We start from the raw sequence: 15,675 nt of genomic DNA, 5'->3' as shown, positions 1-15,675 counted from the left end.
GGCTGCCATCTGAGTTTTATATCCAATTTTGTTTGCTTTGACCTCTGTCACCGGTATGGCATTTTTAGGCAGTTTTCCCAGTTTTTCAATTGTGGTTTTGTTCATTCCCCCTGCCTTAGTTATACCTGGTAAAATATTTATCCGAATTAAAGCCGATGGGTCAAACCCGGCAATGTATACTGCTATTCGCAGGTAAAACGTATAGGCTCCCAACTTATCATCACTTTTTACCGGATCTCCATTACTTTTGCGTCGCTTGTCATAGTGTGTGTTGTGTGTTAGTCCCGCCCCTTCGGTGCACTGTACCGATGACCAGTATGGCAAGTGCCACGGATTTGTCACAGATCCTTTTTGGATGGTTAACGCCAGGGGGTTTACGCCCCCCGAATCAGACTGATTTTTTGTTTCAATACTTCAACTTCTTTTTTATAAGATGTGCTCACATAACTCTGGTCAGGTCCAGTCCACCAAAGAGTCTCGGACCAAACACACCCGTGGGTACTCTTCCCTGGGCTAGTTGCTGTGCCCTTCACGCCCAACAGATAACCGTCAGCCAAACCACACATGTACACATCGTATCCCCTCCATGCCGCGGGATGTTCCCCGCAATCTATCAGGTCACACAAATCGAACTCATGTATAATATAGTTGGCAGCAGAGCAGCATATCTGGCAGCAGAGCAGTGAGGTCAGAGATTCTTTAAGTATATAGAGATATGCCAATGTAATAGGTTGCTATGGGCACCTAACGTGACCAGGTTCCGGTCTGCCTAAAGTGGCGTGTCATAATACTCCTAGCATTGAATAGAACAGTCCTTAGGTCTGCCTAGGTCTGCCTAAAGGGGGATTTCCCCCCCTCCCCCTTGCAGTAATAGAACCCGGAAACAATGGGCCAATGGAACCTCTCTCTCTCTACTCTCGCTGGTGAGGTGGTCAGCAGATATGGAGGTGGAAGGTCTGTTGAATACACTGTGCAGCTGTTCATCAGCATGGCATGCCTCCTCGGTGATGTGGCAGCCTTCAACCTTATCATCAGACTGTCTGTCCTCTCATTCCATGTGGATAGACACCATCCATAACCTGCTGGACCATGACCCCAGTGAACAGGCCCAGCAGCTGCTGAGTTGGAGAGTGCAGCAGCCATGCCACACTCACAGCTGTCAGATGGGATGTCTTGGCCCATGATCAGCCAGCTGCAATGCTGAGAGCAACCTCTGGAACAGGCCAATGTAAAGAGCATTCGTGTCCTCAAGGTCTTATCCAACCTCATGACTTAATCGGGGAAGGTTTGCTTTCCATGTGCTCAGTGCCCCCCACTTTGGTGGGCTCATCCTCAGAAACAGGTGACTGTTCCTTTTGGTCAGTACATTTAAGCTCTGCCAACAACATCCAGCACTTGGGATGTCATCACTGGTCTGAAGACGTTTGCAATGTCAGTAAATTGGCCAAAGGAGGACGTGGCACCCTGAACAAGTGAAGAAGATTTTGCCGTACCATCATCATTTATTGTAGCTGGCAGTCTCTGAAACAAAGTATTGAGCAGAGATCTGCATTTGGCTGAACCTGATCCCTGAAGGAACCTAGTAGTGTCGGCAATACCAAGAGTCTAGGTGGCTGCTGGATGGAATGCCGATCGCAGAGGTTGGAGTGTGGAATGGAGGCAAATTTTCCTGGGAATTCCATGCCATAAGAGGAATTAAATACGGCGTAAGAATATTTTCAATGGTCACTTCTGCATACAGTAGTAGCGCACTGCCTGCTTAGAAGTTACAGGAATCTTAGAATTGGACGTTCTTGCAGCAACAGCAAAAGACGATGTGCCACTGTCCTGAGGAAGAACCTCCTCCTGTCCAATGATGTTTCTAGAAATGTGCTCGACATTGTCATTGGGCAGCAGGTTATCCAGAATCCGTGCCCCACAGACAGCTGGCGTATGCTCCTGGCGAGACTGTAGTGCAACAGCGTCCGGCACCATTGCCAGGGTCCCTTTCATCTTCAGTACAATTGGGCTGACAGGTGAAAGCCGAAAGTGAAAGCCCAACTGGCAAACTCAAACTCCCATTGCCATTGTGACATAGCACTCCACACATACAAATGAACACTGCATACAACGAAATTGCATTTATGCCTTACCCGTGCAAGGGGGGAGCCCCAATGCGTTTACTTGTATTTTATCTTGGCGCCTGAAAGGGAGCAGTGTGGCGGGACGATACCATGCGCAGGGTACCTCAGGCATGGTGGAGGATGGGGGCGAGCACTGGTTAATTACTCATGTGTTCACTAAAGATAAGGGACTCTGCCTCGTATTGCCATCAATCACGAGACCTCCATCAGTGAGAAGTGGCTCAGAACAAGATGACCTTGAATACAGATGAATATATGTAAATGAATTGAATTGAATTAGTTACAGTTGGAAAAAATGAGAAGGTTGTATTGTTAAGAAGTATTTAATGCCATGAACAACTGGACTTGAAATTGTGACTCATCATGCTTGCGATCAATAACCTGGTTCTCACGCGATGGTTGTTACCAACATCGTGCGAGCTCACGAAGTTTAACAAAGATGCACGAAGCACGAAGGGTCTGCGTGAGAGCCAGGCTATGCGATCAATGCTTGCAGACCCCAATTTGGGTTATCTTAACATGACTAATTTAGATGCTCAGACATCCGTTTACTTTTCGACAAGAGTTTGCTTTGCGGTCGCTAGGGGCTCTACATTTATAGGCTAGATACATTGCTGACTTTTTGGTTCATGGTATGAAATAAATAACTTCATGGATGACAAGAAACACACATCTTAAAAACTCAAAAAAAGTTCAGCATCTCTTATCTTGAAATCTGAGAGGCAGTGCAAACAGGCAACACCCTACTTGCTATGACACACTTACACACACACGCACGCACGCACACACACATGCACACATGCACGCACACACACATGCACACACACACGCACACACACACCCTATCTAGTTATCAGGTGTTGATGTTGAAATGAGAGCTCCTTTGCAGAAAGCTTCATCTCAAAATTGAATCTATGTGAGCTCAGCTCAGCGTGGGGCCTACTACACCACACACAAGGACAGGTTATGGGTCCATGTGCCCCACACACAGCTACTTAGATGCCAAGATAAGAGCTGTGTGCACTTTTTTGAGTCTTTAAATACACATGTTGTTTATATTGTTTAAGATTTAAATCCCATATATTGTTTTACTGTTGTAAAACACACACACACACACACACACACACACACACACACACACACACACACACACACACACACACACACACACACACACACAGAGTTTGTACCATGTGATCTTCCTTTATTGTGTAAACTTTTCAAAAGTACATCTGGAATTTTCAAAAATAACAAAACAAGAACACAGATCATGCTCTATGAACACATGAACACAGGAATTTTCAAAAATAACAAAACAAGAACACAGATCATGCTCTATGAACACAGAGCAGAGAAAAACGCAAGTATATTAAGAAAATTCAGTTCAGAGGAGGGATTAATAAATAATTGATGTGTGGCGAGCTCTCCATCCAGGTAAAAAAGAATACACATGTTATTCAGGAAGGCATTCTGTATATAATAGATAGGATTATTTTTTTTATGTTTAAAAATAATATAACTTAAAGGGACACTGTGCAGGAAAGAGTCAAAAAAGGTACTGCAACTATGTAAAAAGTAATAAAGAAATATTTTCTAGTATGGTCCAAGTAGAGTCATTTTTGCAGCTAAAAATGGCTATTTTTGGAAATTCAAAATGGCGGACGATGGAGAAGATCCCCCTTTTCATGTATGAAAGGTGCAATTTTTCCGGTCATAATGAATACTTAGAATTTGATGGTGGTGGTAAGTATTCATGAAAAAGGTAACATTAGTGAATGGACAGCATGAATTCTGGATATAAACAACTAAAAATCTCACACGGTGTCCCTTTAAGTTAAAAACGTATTATTGATTCGATAAACCGGTCTGATCATGCAGCTCTGACACTAACAATAACTTTAAATGCTATAAAAGGCAAAACATTATGGAGACGGAATAATTCACTACTACAAGATAAAGATTTTAAAGATTAAATAAAAAATGTTTTGAAAGATAATGTAGATATTAACAACCAAGAAGAAGTAGAACCAATCCTACTATGGGAGGGAGCAAAAGCTGTAATAAGAGGACATATTATATCTTTCTCATCAGCAAAAAAAGAGCAAGAGACAAACAACAGAAAAGGTAAACTCTGAACTGGAAATTAAACACAGTAAAACAAATAGGGACGAATTCAAAGCAGAATTACAAGAAAAACGTCTCACACTGGACACAAATTACGAACTTTATAAATTGAAATATTAATGAAGTTTACACAGCAAAACAAATCATGACGGAGGGCCAAAGGCCTTGAAAATCCTAGCAGATATATATATATATATATAAATGAACAGAGCACATATTACAAAACTAAGAACTAGAGAAGACAAATTAATTACTGACAAAGAAATGATTGTAGAAGAATTTGCTAATTACTATGAGGACTTATACACGGAGAAGATTTGAAAACATAGAGACTGTACAACAATATTTTAGTAACTTAGCTATACCAAAGCTAACTCAAGAAAATAATAAGGAACTAATAAAAGAAATTACAATGGAGGACATAAATAGACAAATTCAAGACTTAAAAACAGGGAAATCTCCAGGAGACGACGGATACACAAATGAGTTTTATAGAACGTTTAAAAACGAACTGGTACCTTTATTGTACCGAGCATATAACTATGCATTATGTACGGGCAGATGGGCAAAAACCTGGGCCTCATCCGTCATAACACTGATACACAAACAGGGAAAAGACATAACAAAATGTGATTCGTACAGGCTTATATCACTACTTAACACAGATTATAAAATTATCTCACAGATACTAGCAAGTAGGTTAAAAGATAATATCTTAGATATTGTTAACAGTGATCAATGTTGATTCATGCCAAATAGATTAGTAATGGAAAAAATTAGAAGGACGCTAAACATAATTGATGATCCCAAACGATATGGTTTTGATTACACTTGATGCGGAAAAGGCTTTTGACCTCGTCAGCTGGAAATGTATGTTTGAGATATTTAATTAAATAAGTTTAGATACAGTTTTTTGTTCATGGCTAAAGGCAATATATAATAATCTAACGTCCAGGATAAAAACAAATGGTACTATATCGAGAACAATTAAAATACAAAGAGGCACCAGACAAGGAGATCCACTATCCCCACTTTTGTTCGCTATTTATATCAAAGTATTAGCTCTAGCTATAAGACAAAATACAAATTTAAAGGGATTCAAATAGGGAAAGATTTACACAAATTAGCTTTATGTGCAGATGATGTTATACTTTACTTGCAAAGTCCTACAGAATGATTCCAGGAATTAAAAAAAGAAATTCAAGAATTTAGTAAATTTTCTGGATATAAGTTAAATGAAAGTAAATGTGAAGCATTGATGATCTGTAAAGAAATTGAACAAGAATTGAAAAAACATTTTAAGTTTAAGTTTACACAAAAAACATAATACCTGGGCAATGGGCATTAATATTAGTAATTTGAGAGACCTGTATGAGATTAATTATGGTGTATTGGAACATAAAATAAAGCAGGATTTAAACAAATGGAAGATAATCCCAGATGGTATCTTGGGAAGGGTAGATACAGTAAAAAAAATATGATTTTACCACGTTTTTTTTATTTTTGTTTCAGGCCCTACCACTGGTATTCTGGAAACGCAGTTCAAAGTATGGAACAAAATCATTAAAAAATGTATATGGAACGACAGAAAACACAGAATTAAGTTGCAGTCACTAACTGAACAGAGGGTAGAAGGGGGCTTAGCAGTGCCAAACCTAGAAAACTATTTTTATGCAACACAAATTCAAACAATATTGAAATGGATGAATAAAAATCAGGAAACTAAATGGATCAATATAGAAAAAGAGGTGTGTAACATATCTTTAGGGACATTACCTTTCCTATAAAGTAAAGCACAAAACAACTATTCAGGATATAGCTTTTGTATTTTCAATACAATGAGGGATTGGAAACGAGTTTACAGAAAACTGAAAATAAAAGTTAACCTATATATCTAAGAGAGATGGCACATGATCCTGACTTCCCACCAAATAAAATGGATTTTCAAGTTATATTGAGGAACACCCACCAGACGAAATGGAAAACGAATTGATACAATATTTGAGGGAAAACAGATTTACAGAAAAAAGTAAACTTTCAAAATATACAAGATAATACAAAAACTTACTTGCGATAAATCTGAAGTACAACATAAATGGGAAAAAGAATGAAATATCGACATTACAATGTAAGACTGGATGGACTCAATAAAAAGAAACATCAGAACTACACAATCAAAATACTGGAATGAATTTGCATGAAAACTACAGCACAGATTTTTCATGACACCAGACAGATGTAGGGAATGCAAACAATAGGGACAAGCTGCTGGAGGAATTGTGGTGAACAAAAATCAAACCATAGTCACATATTTTTCTATTTTTCTATTTTTCTGTACTGAAAGGATTTTGGGAGGGATTTGAAAGAGCGGTAAAATACATATTTGGAATTAAACAAGTTTTGACTTATTAGGCATAAACTTATTAGGCATAAATCTGCCAAGAGAAATCACTACAACAAATCACAAGTTATTCAATATTCTACGTATTGCCGCAATAAAACAAATAACAAAAGCATGGATACAATCAAAAGCACAGGACCTGGACAATTGGCATAACACAATAGAAAATATTTTAAATATGGAAAAACTTACCTTACACTTCAGAAATCAACTACATAAATGGTACAAACTATACCCAAACACTATAATAAACAAAATAACAAGATACTTTAGGGAAACGAATTGATACAAATGTAAGACAAAAAGAGCATCTTCCTACAACCGCGCGCACACACGCCACAGACACACACAGACACACACACACACACTTCCTTCTACCTCTGCACACTTCCCCCTACACATAGGCCTATCTGTTTGCGTAATTGTCACCTTTTATGTTATCACTTTATATACACAAAAAATAAAAAATAAAATGTCTGAAAGTTGAATCTACAAATGATCAGAAGAAAATGATGACTTGAATATCATGGCTAAAAAAAGAACAGTTGCTACATTTACATGAGACATTTAATACGGAATTAACTGACTATAATTCTGAATAAAGCTTAATTCTGCTTTGAAAACGTCATGTAAACACCTCTTAATTCGGAATTAAAGGAAAGATCAAAGTAAACTTGGCGGAACTACCTGTATTTAATTCTGAATTATTAATTCGGAATTAAAAAGATCATGTAAACATAGTGAACATAGTGAACATAGAACATAGTGACTCGGAACGCATGTACAGTCGGCAACAGCTGTTGCAGATAAGAATGGACAACTCAAGCGATGTATTGGATATACCAATAGAGACACTGGAAGAACTTGGGATACTACGGCGGCATACATCGGACCCGTCTGCTTCGCCTACATGGCGACGGCGAAAGAGGTGCTCCAGAATTAGGAAGAGAGGCAAACGAGGTGGCGTCGAAACACGGCTTGCAGCCAACCCAACTCGTCCAGCAATACCATCAATTCTCTTGGCAAACGTAAGATCTATGGACAATAAGATGGATGACATACGGCTACTAAGATCAGCGAACAAAACTGTGAGGAACTGCTGTGTAACCGTGTTTACAGAATCATGGCTGAACGACGGCATACCGGACTCGGCTTTACAACTGGAGCAACTTACGTGCCACCGAGCGGACAGAGCCCTTGCAGAGAAAAAACGAGGGGGAGGAATATGTGTTTACACACATGATGCTTGGTGCAAAAATGCTACGGTGGTACAGAGACACTGCTCTCCACTAGTGGAGTTCATGATCATCAAGTGCCGACCCTTCTATCTACCAAGAGAAATATCCGCCATTCTACTGGTCGCAGTTTACCTCGCTCCTAGCAATACCACCAGCGCCAGAAGCGAGGCACTGAACGAGCTGCATCGGGGAATCAGTGAACAACAAGATGCACACCCAGATGCCTTCACAGTGGTCATGGAGATTTCAACCACGGAAATCTCAAAACAGTTCTTCCAAAATTTCACCAACATGTTAACTTTCCAACAAGAGGGACAAAAACACCCTGGACTTTGTTTATACCCCAAAACAAGGAGCATACAAGGCAAAGGCCATCCCCCACATCGGCCTATCAGACCACCTAACGATTCTGCTACTGCCAGCCTACAGACAAAAGGTAAAAACTCACCAAACCAGCTCTGAAGGAGGTGAGAAAATGGCCAGAGGGAGCCGTGTCACGACTACAAGACTGCTTTGAAACCACAGATTGGGACATGTTCAAAACAGCTGCCACCCACAGCAACCACATTGACATTGAGGAGTACACAGACACTGTGACCTCCTACATCACAAAATGCATTGATGATGTTACAGAAATAAAACGCATCACCACCAGAGCCAACCAGAAGCCATGGTTCACAGGAGACGTTCACAGACTGCTGAGGGCCAGAGACAAAGCCTTCAGAGCAGGAGACGTAGCTGGCCTAAAAGCAGCAAGAGCAAACCTGTCCCAGGGCATCAGGAAAGCAAAAAAAGGAATACTCGGACAAAATAACAACACACTTCAAAGACAGCAGAGATGCACAGAGCCTGTGGCAGGGCATACAGGCCATCACGGACTATAAGCCCGCACCACGAAGCTGTGACAACAACACCTCTCTGCTAAACGACCTGAACAGTTTCTTTGGCCCGTTTTGAAGCACAAAATGACACTCATCCACAGAAAACTCCCCCTCCCCCCCATGATCAACCCCTGTACCTGTCCTCTGCCAGGGTGAAGAGGACACTGGCCACCATCAACCCACGCAAAGCAGCTGGCCCAGACAACATACCTGGCCGAGTGTTGAAGGATTGTGCAGAAGAGCTGAAGGATGTCTTCACAGACATCTTTAACATCTCTCTGGAGCAAGCAGTCATCCCTTCACTTTTCAAAGCTGCTACCATCATACCCGTGCCGAAGAAATCATCACCATCATGCTTCAATGACTACCGTCCTGTAGCACTGACGCCCATAATCCATGAAAGTGCTTCGAACGGCTAGTCCTGTCACACATCAAAGCCACCCTACCCCCCACCCTGGACCCCTACCAGTTCGCATACCGAGCCAAGCGATCCACGGAGGATGCAATCTGCTCTGCCCTCCATCCAGCCCTCACCCACTTGGACAATAAAGACTCATATGTGAGAATGCTGTTCATTGACTTCAGTTCAGCATTCAATACCATAATACCACAACAACTCATCAGAAAACTGGACAAACTAGGTTTCAGCACCTCCCTCTGCTACTGGTTGCTGGACTTCCTGATGCAGAGACCACAAGCAGTACGGGTAGGGAATAACACCTCAAGCACCCTGACCCTGAGCACGGGGGCTCCGCAAGGTTGTGTTCTCAGCCCCCACGCTGCTGACACATGACTGCACAACGACCCACAGCACTAACCATCTAGTGAAGTTTGCGGATGATACAACACTGGTGGGCCTCATCACTAAGGGCGATGAGACCCACTACAGAGAAGAAGTAGACCTGCTGGCCAGATGGTGCAAAGACAACAACCTCCTGCTGAATGTCAACAAGACCAAGGAGATTGTTGTCAACTTTCAGAGGGTCCAAAAACACCACTGACCATCGACGGTGATGCTGTGGAGAGAGTGAGCAGCACCAAGTTCCTTGGAGTGCACATCAGCGACGACCTCTCTTGGACCACCAACACTACATCACTGGCGAAAGAAGGCCCATCAGCGTCTCTACTTCTTGCGCAAAACTAAAGAAAGGCAAGTGCTACACCCTCCATCATGACAACATTCTACAGAGGAACCATAGAGAGCGTCGTTGTCCAGCTGCATCACAGTGTGGGAGGAAGCTGCACGGAGAAAAACAGGAAGACACTCCAGCGTGTTGTGAACACAGCGAAGAAGATCATTGGAGTACCACTCCCCTCCCTGCAGGACATTTACACCGCACGCCTCACCCGAAAAGCACTAATGATCATCAAAGACACAAGCCACCCTGCACACAAACTGTTCAGCCTCCTGCCCTCTGGAAAGAGGTACAGGCGCCTCCGTTCCCGTACCACCAGGCTTGCAAGCAGCACGATGCATCAAGCAATCAAGATACTGAACACTCAACCCACTCTCCCTTCACTGTCAGCCTCTAGCCAGCCAGGCCACTGACAACGCTCCCCCCCCTCATCCCCACCACCATATCTGCGACTGAACATTCCACCTGCACTACTACATCTGTGACTGAACTTTCAACCTGCACTAACTCAAAACATACACATGCACACACACACACACACACACACACACACACACACACACACACTACACACACACACACACACACACACACACACACACACACACACACACAAGCACACTGCACTTTCTGCACTAAACCCAAACATACACACACTGACACACAACTCATACTCACACACATACACACACACACACACACACACACACACATACACAGGTACACACACACAGACGCACACCGCACTTTCTACCTGCACTAAACACACACACACACACACACACACACACACACACACACACACACACACACACACACACGCACACACGCACACAAAACACATACAAACACACACACACACATACTGCTGCTGGTGTATTTAATAAAAACCTTTTTTTTAATTATTTATTTCTTCAAATGCTACTATTACTATGTCAGAACGCTATAAAGGACTTTTAGAAAAAAGAACAACAAAATACCTCCTCTTAATGTATGTTCTCTACAAGTCTTCTGTTGTCCAGTCTTGCACTTTAAATGTCTGTATGAGCAATGTCTACGTCCATACTGTCTATGTCCATGTATGAGTACTGTCTATGTCTATACTGTCTATGTCCTTACCTAGATTAGTCTATGTCTGCATGGGAGAGCAAGAAACGCAATTTCAAATTCTTTGTATGACCAGTGCATGTAAAGAAATTGACAATAAACTTGACTTGACTTAACATGAGGGTTCTGAGGCCCAGCTGTGGCTCAAATGGCTGGGCACTGGACTGCTACGCCAGCAACCCGGGTTCTATTCTAGCATAGGTCATTTGGCGATCCTTCCCCGTCTCTTTCTCCCCCTAATTTCCTGTCTCTCCCACTGTGCTTTATCAAAAATAAAGCCCCCCAAATATATAAATAATAATATATATATTCTATTCAAAAAACAAAAACTCTTAATTACTGTTATTGCCGCAAAAGGTGGTTCAACCAGCAGGTTTAGAAGGACATTAAAAATGACTTATTGACATGGGCCTTTGGAGGTTCTGATGCTTTCTTTTCCTCTTAATAAATATAGTTGGCACATTAAACTGCATTTTGTGTGTACTTGTGTTTTATCTTTGCATAATACTTAGGTTTTCTGGATGCAAAAAATATCAGAAACTGGTTATGGGGCAAATACTTCTGCACAGCACTGTGCAATATGTAAATAAGCAATATCAGGGATCTTAAAATATTTACAGCTTCTTTAGAAGTGTGCATGACAAACATAAGGCATGTTAACACATAAAATATTTGTTGCATGTATACACACACACACACACACACACACACACACACACACACACACACACGCACGCAGGAGAGAGGCGTGTGTTGAGTTCAGACCCTGTCTTCAGCCTCGTCCACGTCATCATAGACATCGTCATCTCCAAAGTCCTGTATTTTCATCTCCTTTCCATCAGGAGTCAGCGCTCCTCCCTTGTTCCTCGGCTTGAGGCAGATCACAGCACCTAGCAGACCCAGCAGCACACAGCTCAGCAGTGGAGCGTACGCTCTGTAGAACGGAGATTGCACCCCAAACGGATCCCTGTACAGAAGCCGGATGCTACCCTCATGACAACCAAACTCCTCTAGCACGACTCTCCATGTGTACACCCCACTGTCCTCAGCTGTGAGGTTGGAGATGTTCAGAGACGTGCTAAAGTTGAAGCCAGTCACTCTGCCCATCAGATCCTCAGAAGTACACGCATCATTCACACCATAGACGTGGGCCAAAAAAAATCCCACAGATTCTATAATCAGCATCTGTGGATGTAGTCCTCTCTGACGGAACCACTGGGCCCTATGCAAAGTCTCAGAGTAGTTTACATGCGCATCCATAAGGACACTTTCACCACAAGAGAACATCACATTCACAGGGGAGAATTCAACACAAACTGAGAGAAATACCTGTTCAAGTATTTTGAATTGAGAATGTTCACAGCTATACACCCCGGTATGTTGCTGGGACACGGAGGGAATGATGAGTGAATAGTCTCCAGACTGGCTGCCTTTCAGCATGTGTATCACTTGTGGCTGTGTTTGATTATCGTTACTGACTATGACCTTTCTGGTGGATGTTTTCCAGTACACTGGTTCTGAGAGTTCTCCTCTGAATGTGCAATGAAGAGTGACATTCTTCTTCTCATGAGTAAAGATGAATGGACGGACGTACAGGAACTTCTGCAGTCTACGCCGTTGACATTGACCTCCTCTCCACAGCGTACATAAAAAGGTCCCTTGATCTATACTATCATTGAACATAATCCCAGACAGTGTGACTGTGGAGGTGTTGGTGTCCACCTGCAGCCTGTCCCTCCAGTATGGGATGAGTGGCTCCAGAGAAGAGCTGGTGTCCAGGACCAGATATGTCGTGTAATGTCCCATAGACCAATATAGCTGCAGATTGCTGCCGTTCCCCAGAGGAGAGTGAAACTCACAGATCGCAGCTCTCCCATCTCTAACGAATAGAGTACGATCCTGTCTAGACATGTCCAAATCTTTAGCACAGACAGTGAGATGGTAAACAGTGGTTTCTACCGGGCTACTTTTCCCTCTCCTCCTCTCGGCCCTGTAGTGTCCAATATGGGACATGGTGAGGTTATTTAACGCAAAACCACCTAACCTAGAATCATAGGTGATGTTGTAGCCATCTGGTTGTGGGCTGTCTGGCTGTGAGCAATTGACCAGAAGTAGATCTCCATCTTCATAAATCCTGTACAGCATGCTGTCATTAGGCCGGAAATGAGAACGGAAGCTACCAAAAAAAGCACGTCCTCCTTCAATGTTGACTTGTAGAATAGGATCAGGGCTGAGGTAGGCAACAGAGAGGAACACCAGCAGTAGAAAAGCCCTCATGCAGTCTGACCTCTCCATTCTGAACTCCCAGAGTCTGCCTGTCTGTCACAGCCAGGCCAGGTTCCCGGACAAGCAATCAGTCCCACTCTACCACACCTGCCCGTTCACTCTCCCCAGTTTACTAATCGTCCCACTTTGTTCTCCTTCTGCGGTATAACTGATCTTCTGAGCTTTTGCTACTTGGCCTTATTTTTGTTGATTCTTGGACTCTCCCTGTGATGCTGATGTTATGCCAATGAAACGGAGTGCTGTCAAATAAATCACCCTTGCTTGATCTGTCGTCTTGTCTGTCTTTGTGGGTCCTGAGACTGCCATATGTTTGGTCTTTGAGTGTCGTCCTGAGTCTGGCAGGCAGACTGTGCAGGGATAGAGATCTTATACTGATCTTTTGTATGATGTAGATGGTGTGCGTGTGCAAGGCTTTGAGAGACATCCCATCACTTTTTATCAGATGAAATGTGAACATCAAACTGACTGCATGCCACACAGGCAGGCGTGTCCACACACACACACACGGTGCACACACACACACACACACACTCACACACACACATATGCATGTGCACAAACATACACATACACACACACACACACACACACACACACACACACACACACACACACACACACACACTAGAGGATGACATTTTTCAGGAATTCCTGTGGGTCCCGCGGGTCCTGCGGGATTCCCGCGGGATGGGAGTCAAAATTTTAAAGATGAACGGGAACGGGCAGGAGCGGGAATAAAGATGAATGGGAGCGGGCAGGAGCGGGAATAAAAATGAATGAGAGCGGGAATGCTCGCTTATTTTTTCATTAAAAAAGCCTATGAAACGGGAGTGGGATTGATTTTGAGTGGGAGTGGGCAGGATTGGGAAACATTCTTTTCAGGAGTGGACGGGATGGGATTTGTTTCTTTTACTCCAGTCCGGGATGGGACGGGATGGGATTTTTTTTCTGGGACTGGGATGGGACGGGAGTGAAAATCCACTCCCGTGTCATGCTCTAGCACACACACACACAGGCTACATGGTTTGCCGTATTATGCCGTATTGATAGCCTGATAAACCAGACTAAATGTGGATTTCTAATTTAGTCTGGCCTCGATGCATAATACATCCGAAACTTATACTTCCATCAAAACCCTGCCCGCTTTGATTCAAAACACACCTTTGCGTTGTAATTGGTTTGCCAGATTCATGGCATTCTGGCTTCATTGAATCATTATGCGAGGCCAGACCCACCCGTAGACAAAACATTTTGCCGTCCAGCGGGTGGCGCTGGTTCACCAGGCTACCGTATTGATGGATGGCTAAATCATTAGGGACTTGTGGAATTATACATAACTTACACATGATAAACAAGACGATGTACGAAGGTGACACATTCCAACACACATGCGTATGCGTACTACGCACACATACACAGGTTGATGTTGTGATGTGTATGTTGTGGTTTCCACAAGGGAGAGTGGCAAAACCCTGGCAAGCTCCCTCTCTGACTGTTTTGTTTTCCATTTCACCATTACAGCAATCCAAAAAATAGTGAGAGAGGGGTCAGTGTGGCGTACATTCTTCAATACAACACAGAGAAGGACAAGTACCCCCTCATATGTACGGTACATGTATGCAGGTGTGTGTGTGTGTGTGTGTGTGTGTGTGTGTGTGTGTGTGTGTGTGTGTGTGTGTGTGTGTGTGTGTGTGTGTGTGTGTGTGTGTGTGTGTGTGTGTGTGTGTGTGTGTGTGTGTGTGTGTGTGTTTGTGTGTGTGTGTGTGTGCGCGTATGCATGCTCACTGTAGTGTGTACGTACCTGCATGTGTGCATGCATTTGTGTAGTGTATTTGAGTGTTTAGGCTACTGCATGGGCATACTGGGCACAAGAGTCAAGGCGAGCCTGAAGCCTAAGCCTCTGTATTTACATTTTTTCACAAATTAAAATTGCACTTTTAACAACTGGATGTTCACTTTTTCTCTAGTTTCTAGTTGGGCTTTCACTTCACTTTCACTTCACCCCGGACTCATAACCTGTCCTTGTGTGTGGTGTAGTAGGCCCACGCTGAGCTGAGCTCACATAGATTACATTTTGAGATGAAGCTTTCTGCAAAGGAGCTCTCATTTCAACATCAACACCTGATAACTACTAGATAGGGTGTGCGTGCGTGCGCGCGTGTGCGTGTGTGTGCGTGTGTGTTCGTGTGTGTGTCTGTCTGTCTGTTTAGGGGTGGAGTGATGCAGTAGAAATAAACTGCTTCTAAGTAATCCTCCGTATGCCACTCTGTTCCAACAAAAACAAGCACATTGTTGGTATCTGAGTGGAGTTCCGAATACATTACTGATCCAGCTATGGGCTCATGCACCTAATTTATCAAGAGTTACTTCCACCCGTTC

Source organism: Engraulis encrasicolus, chromosome 2, assembly GCF_034702125.1.
Source record: "Engraulis encrasicolus isolate BLACKSEA-1 chromosome 2, IST_EnEncr_1.0, whole genome shotgun sequence".
NCBI lineage: Eukaryota > Metazoa > Chordata > Actinopteri > Clupeiformes > Engraulidae > Engraulis > Engraulis encrasicolus.
The sequence above is the reverse complement of the archived record's forward strand: the minus strand, read 5'-3'. Positions refer to the sequence as shown.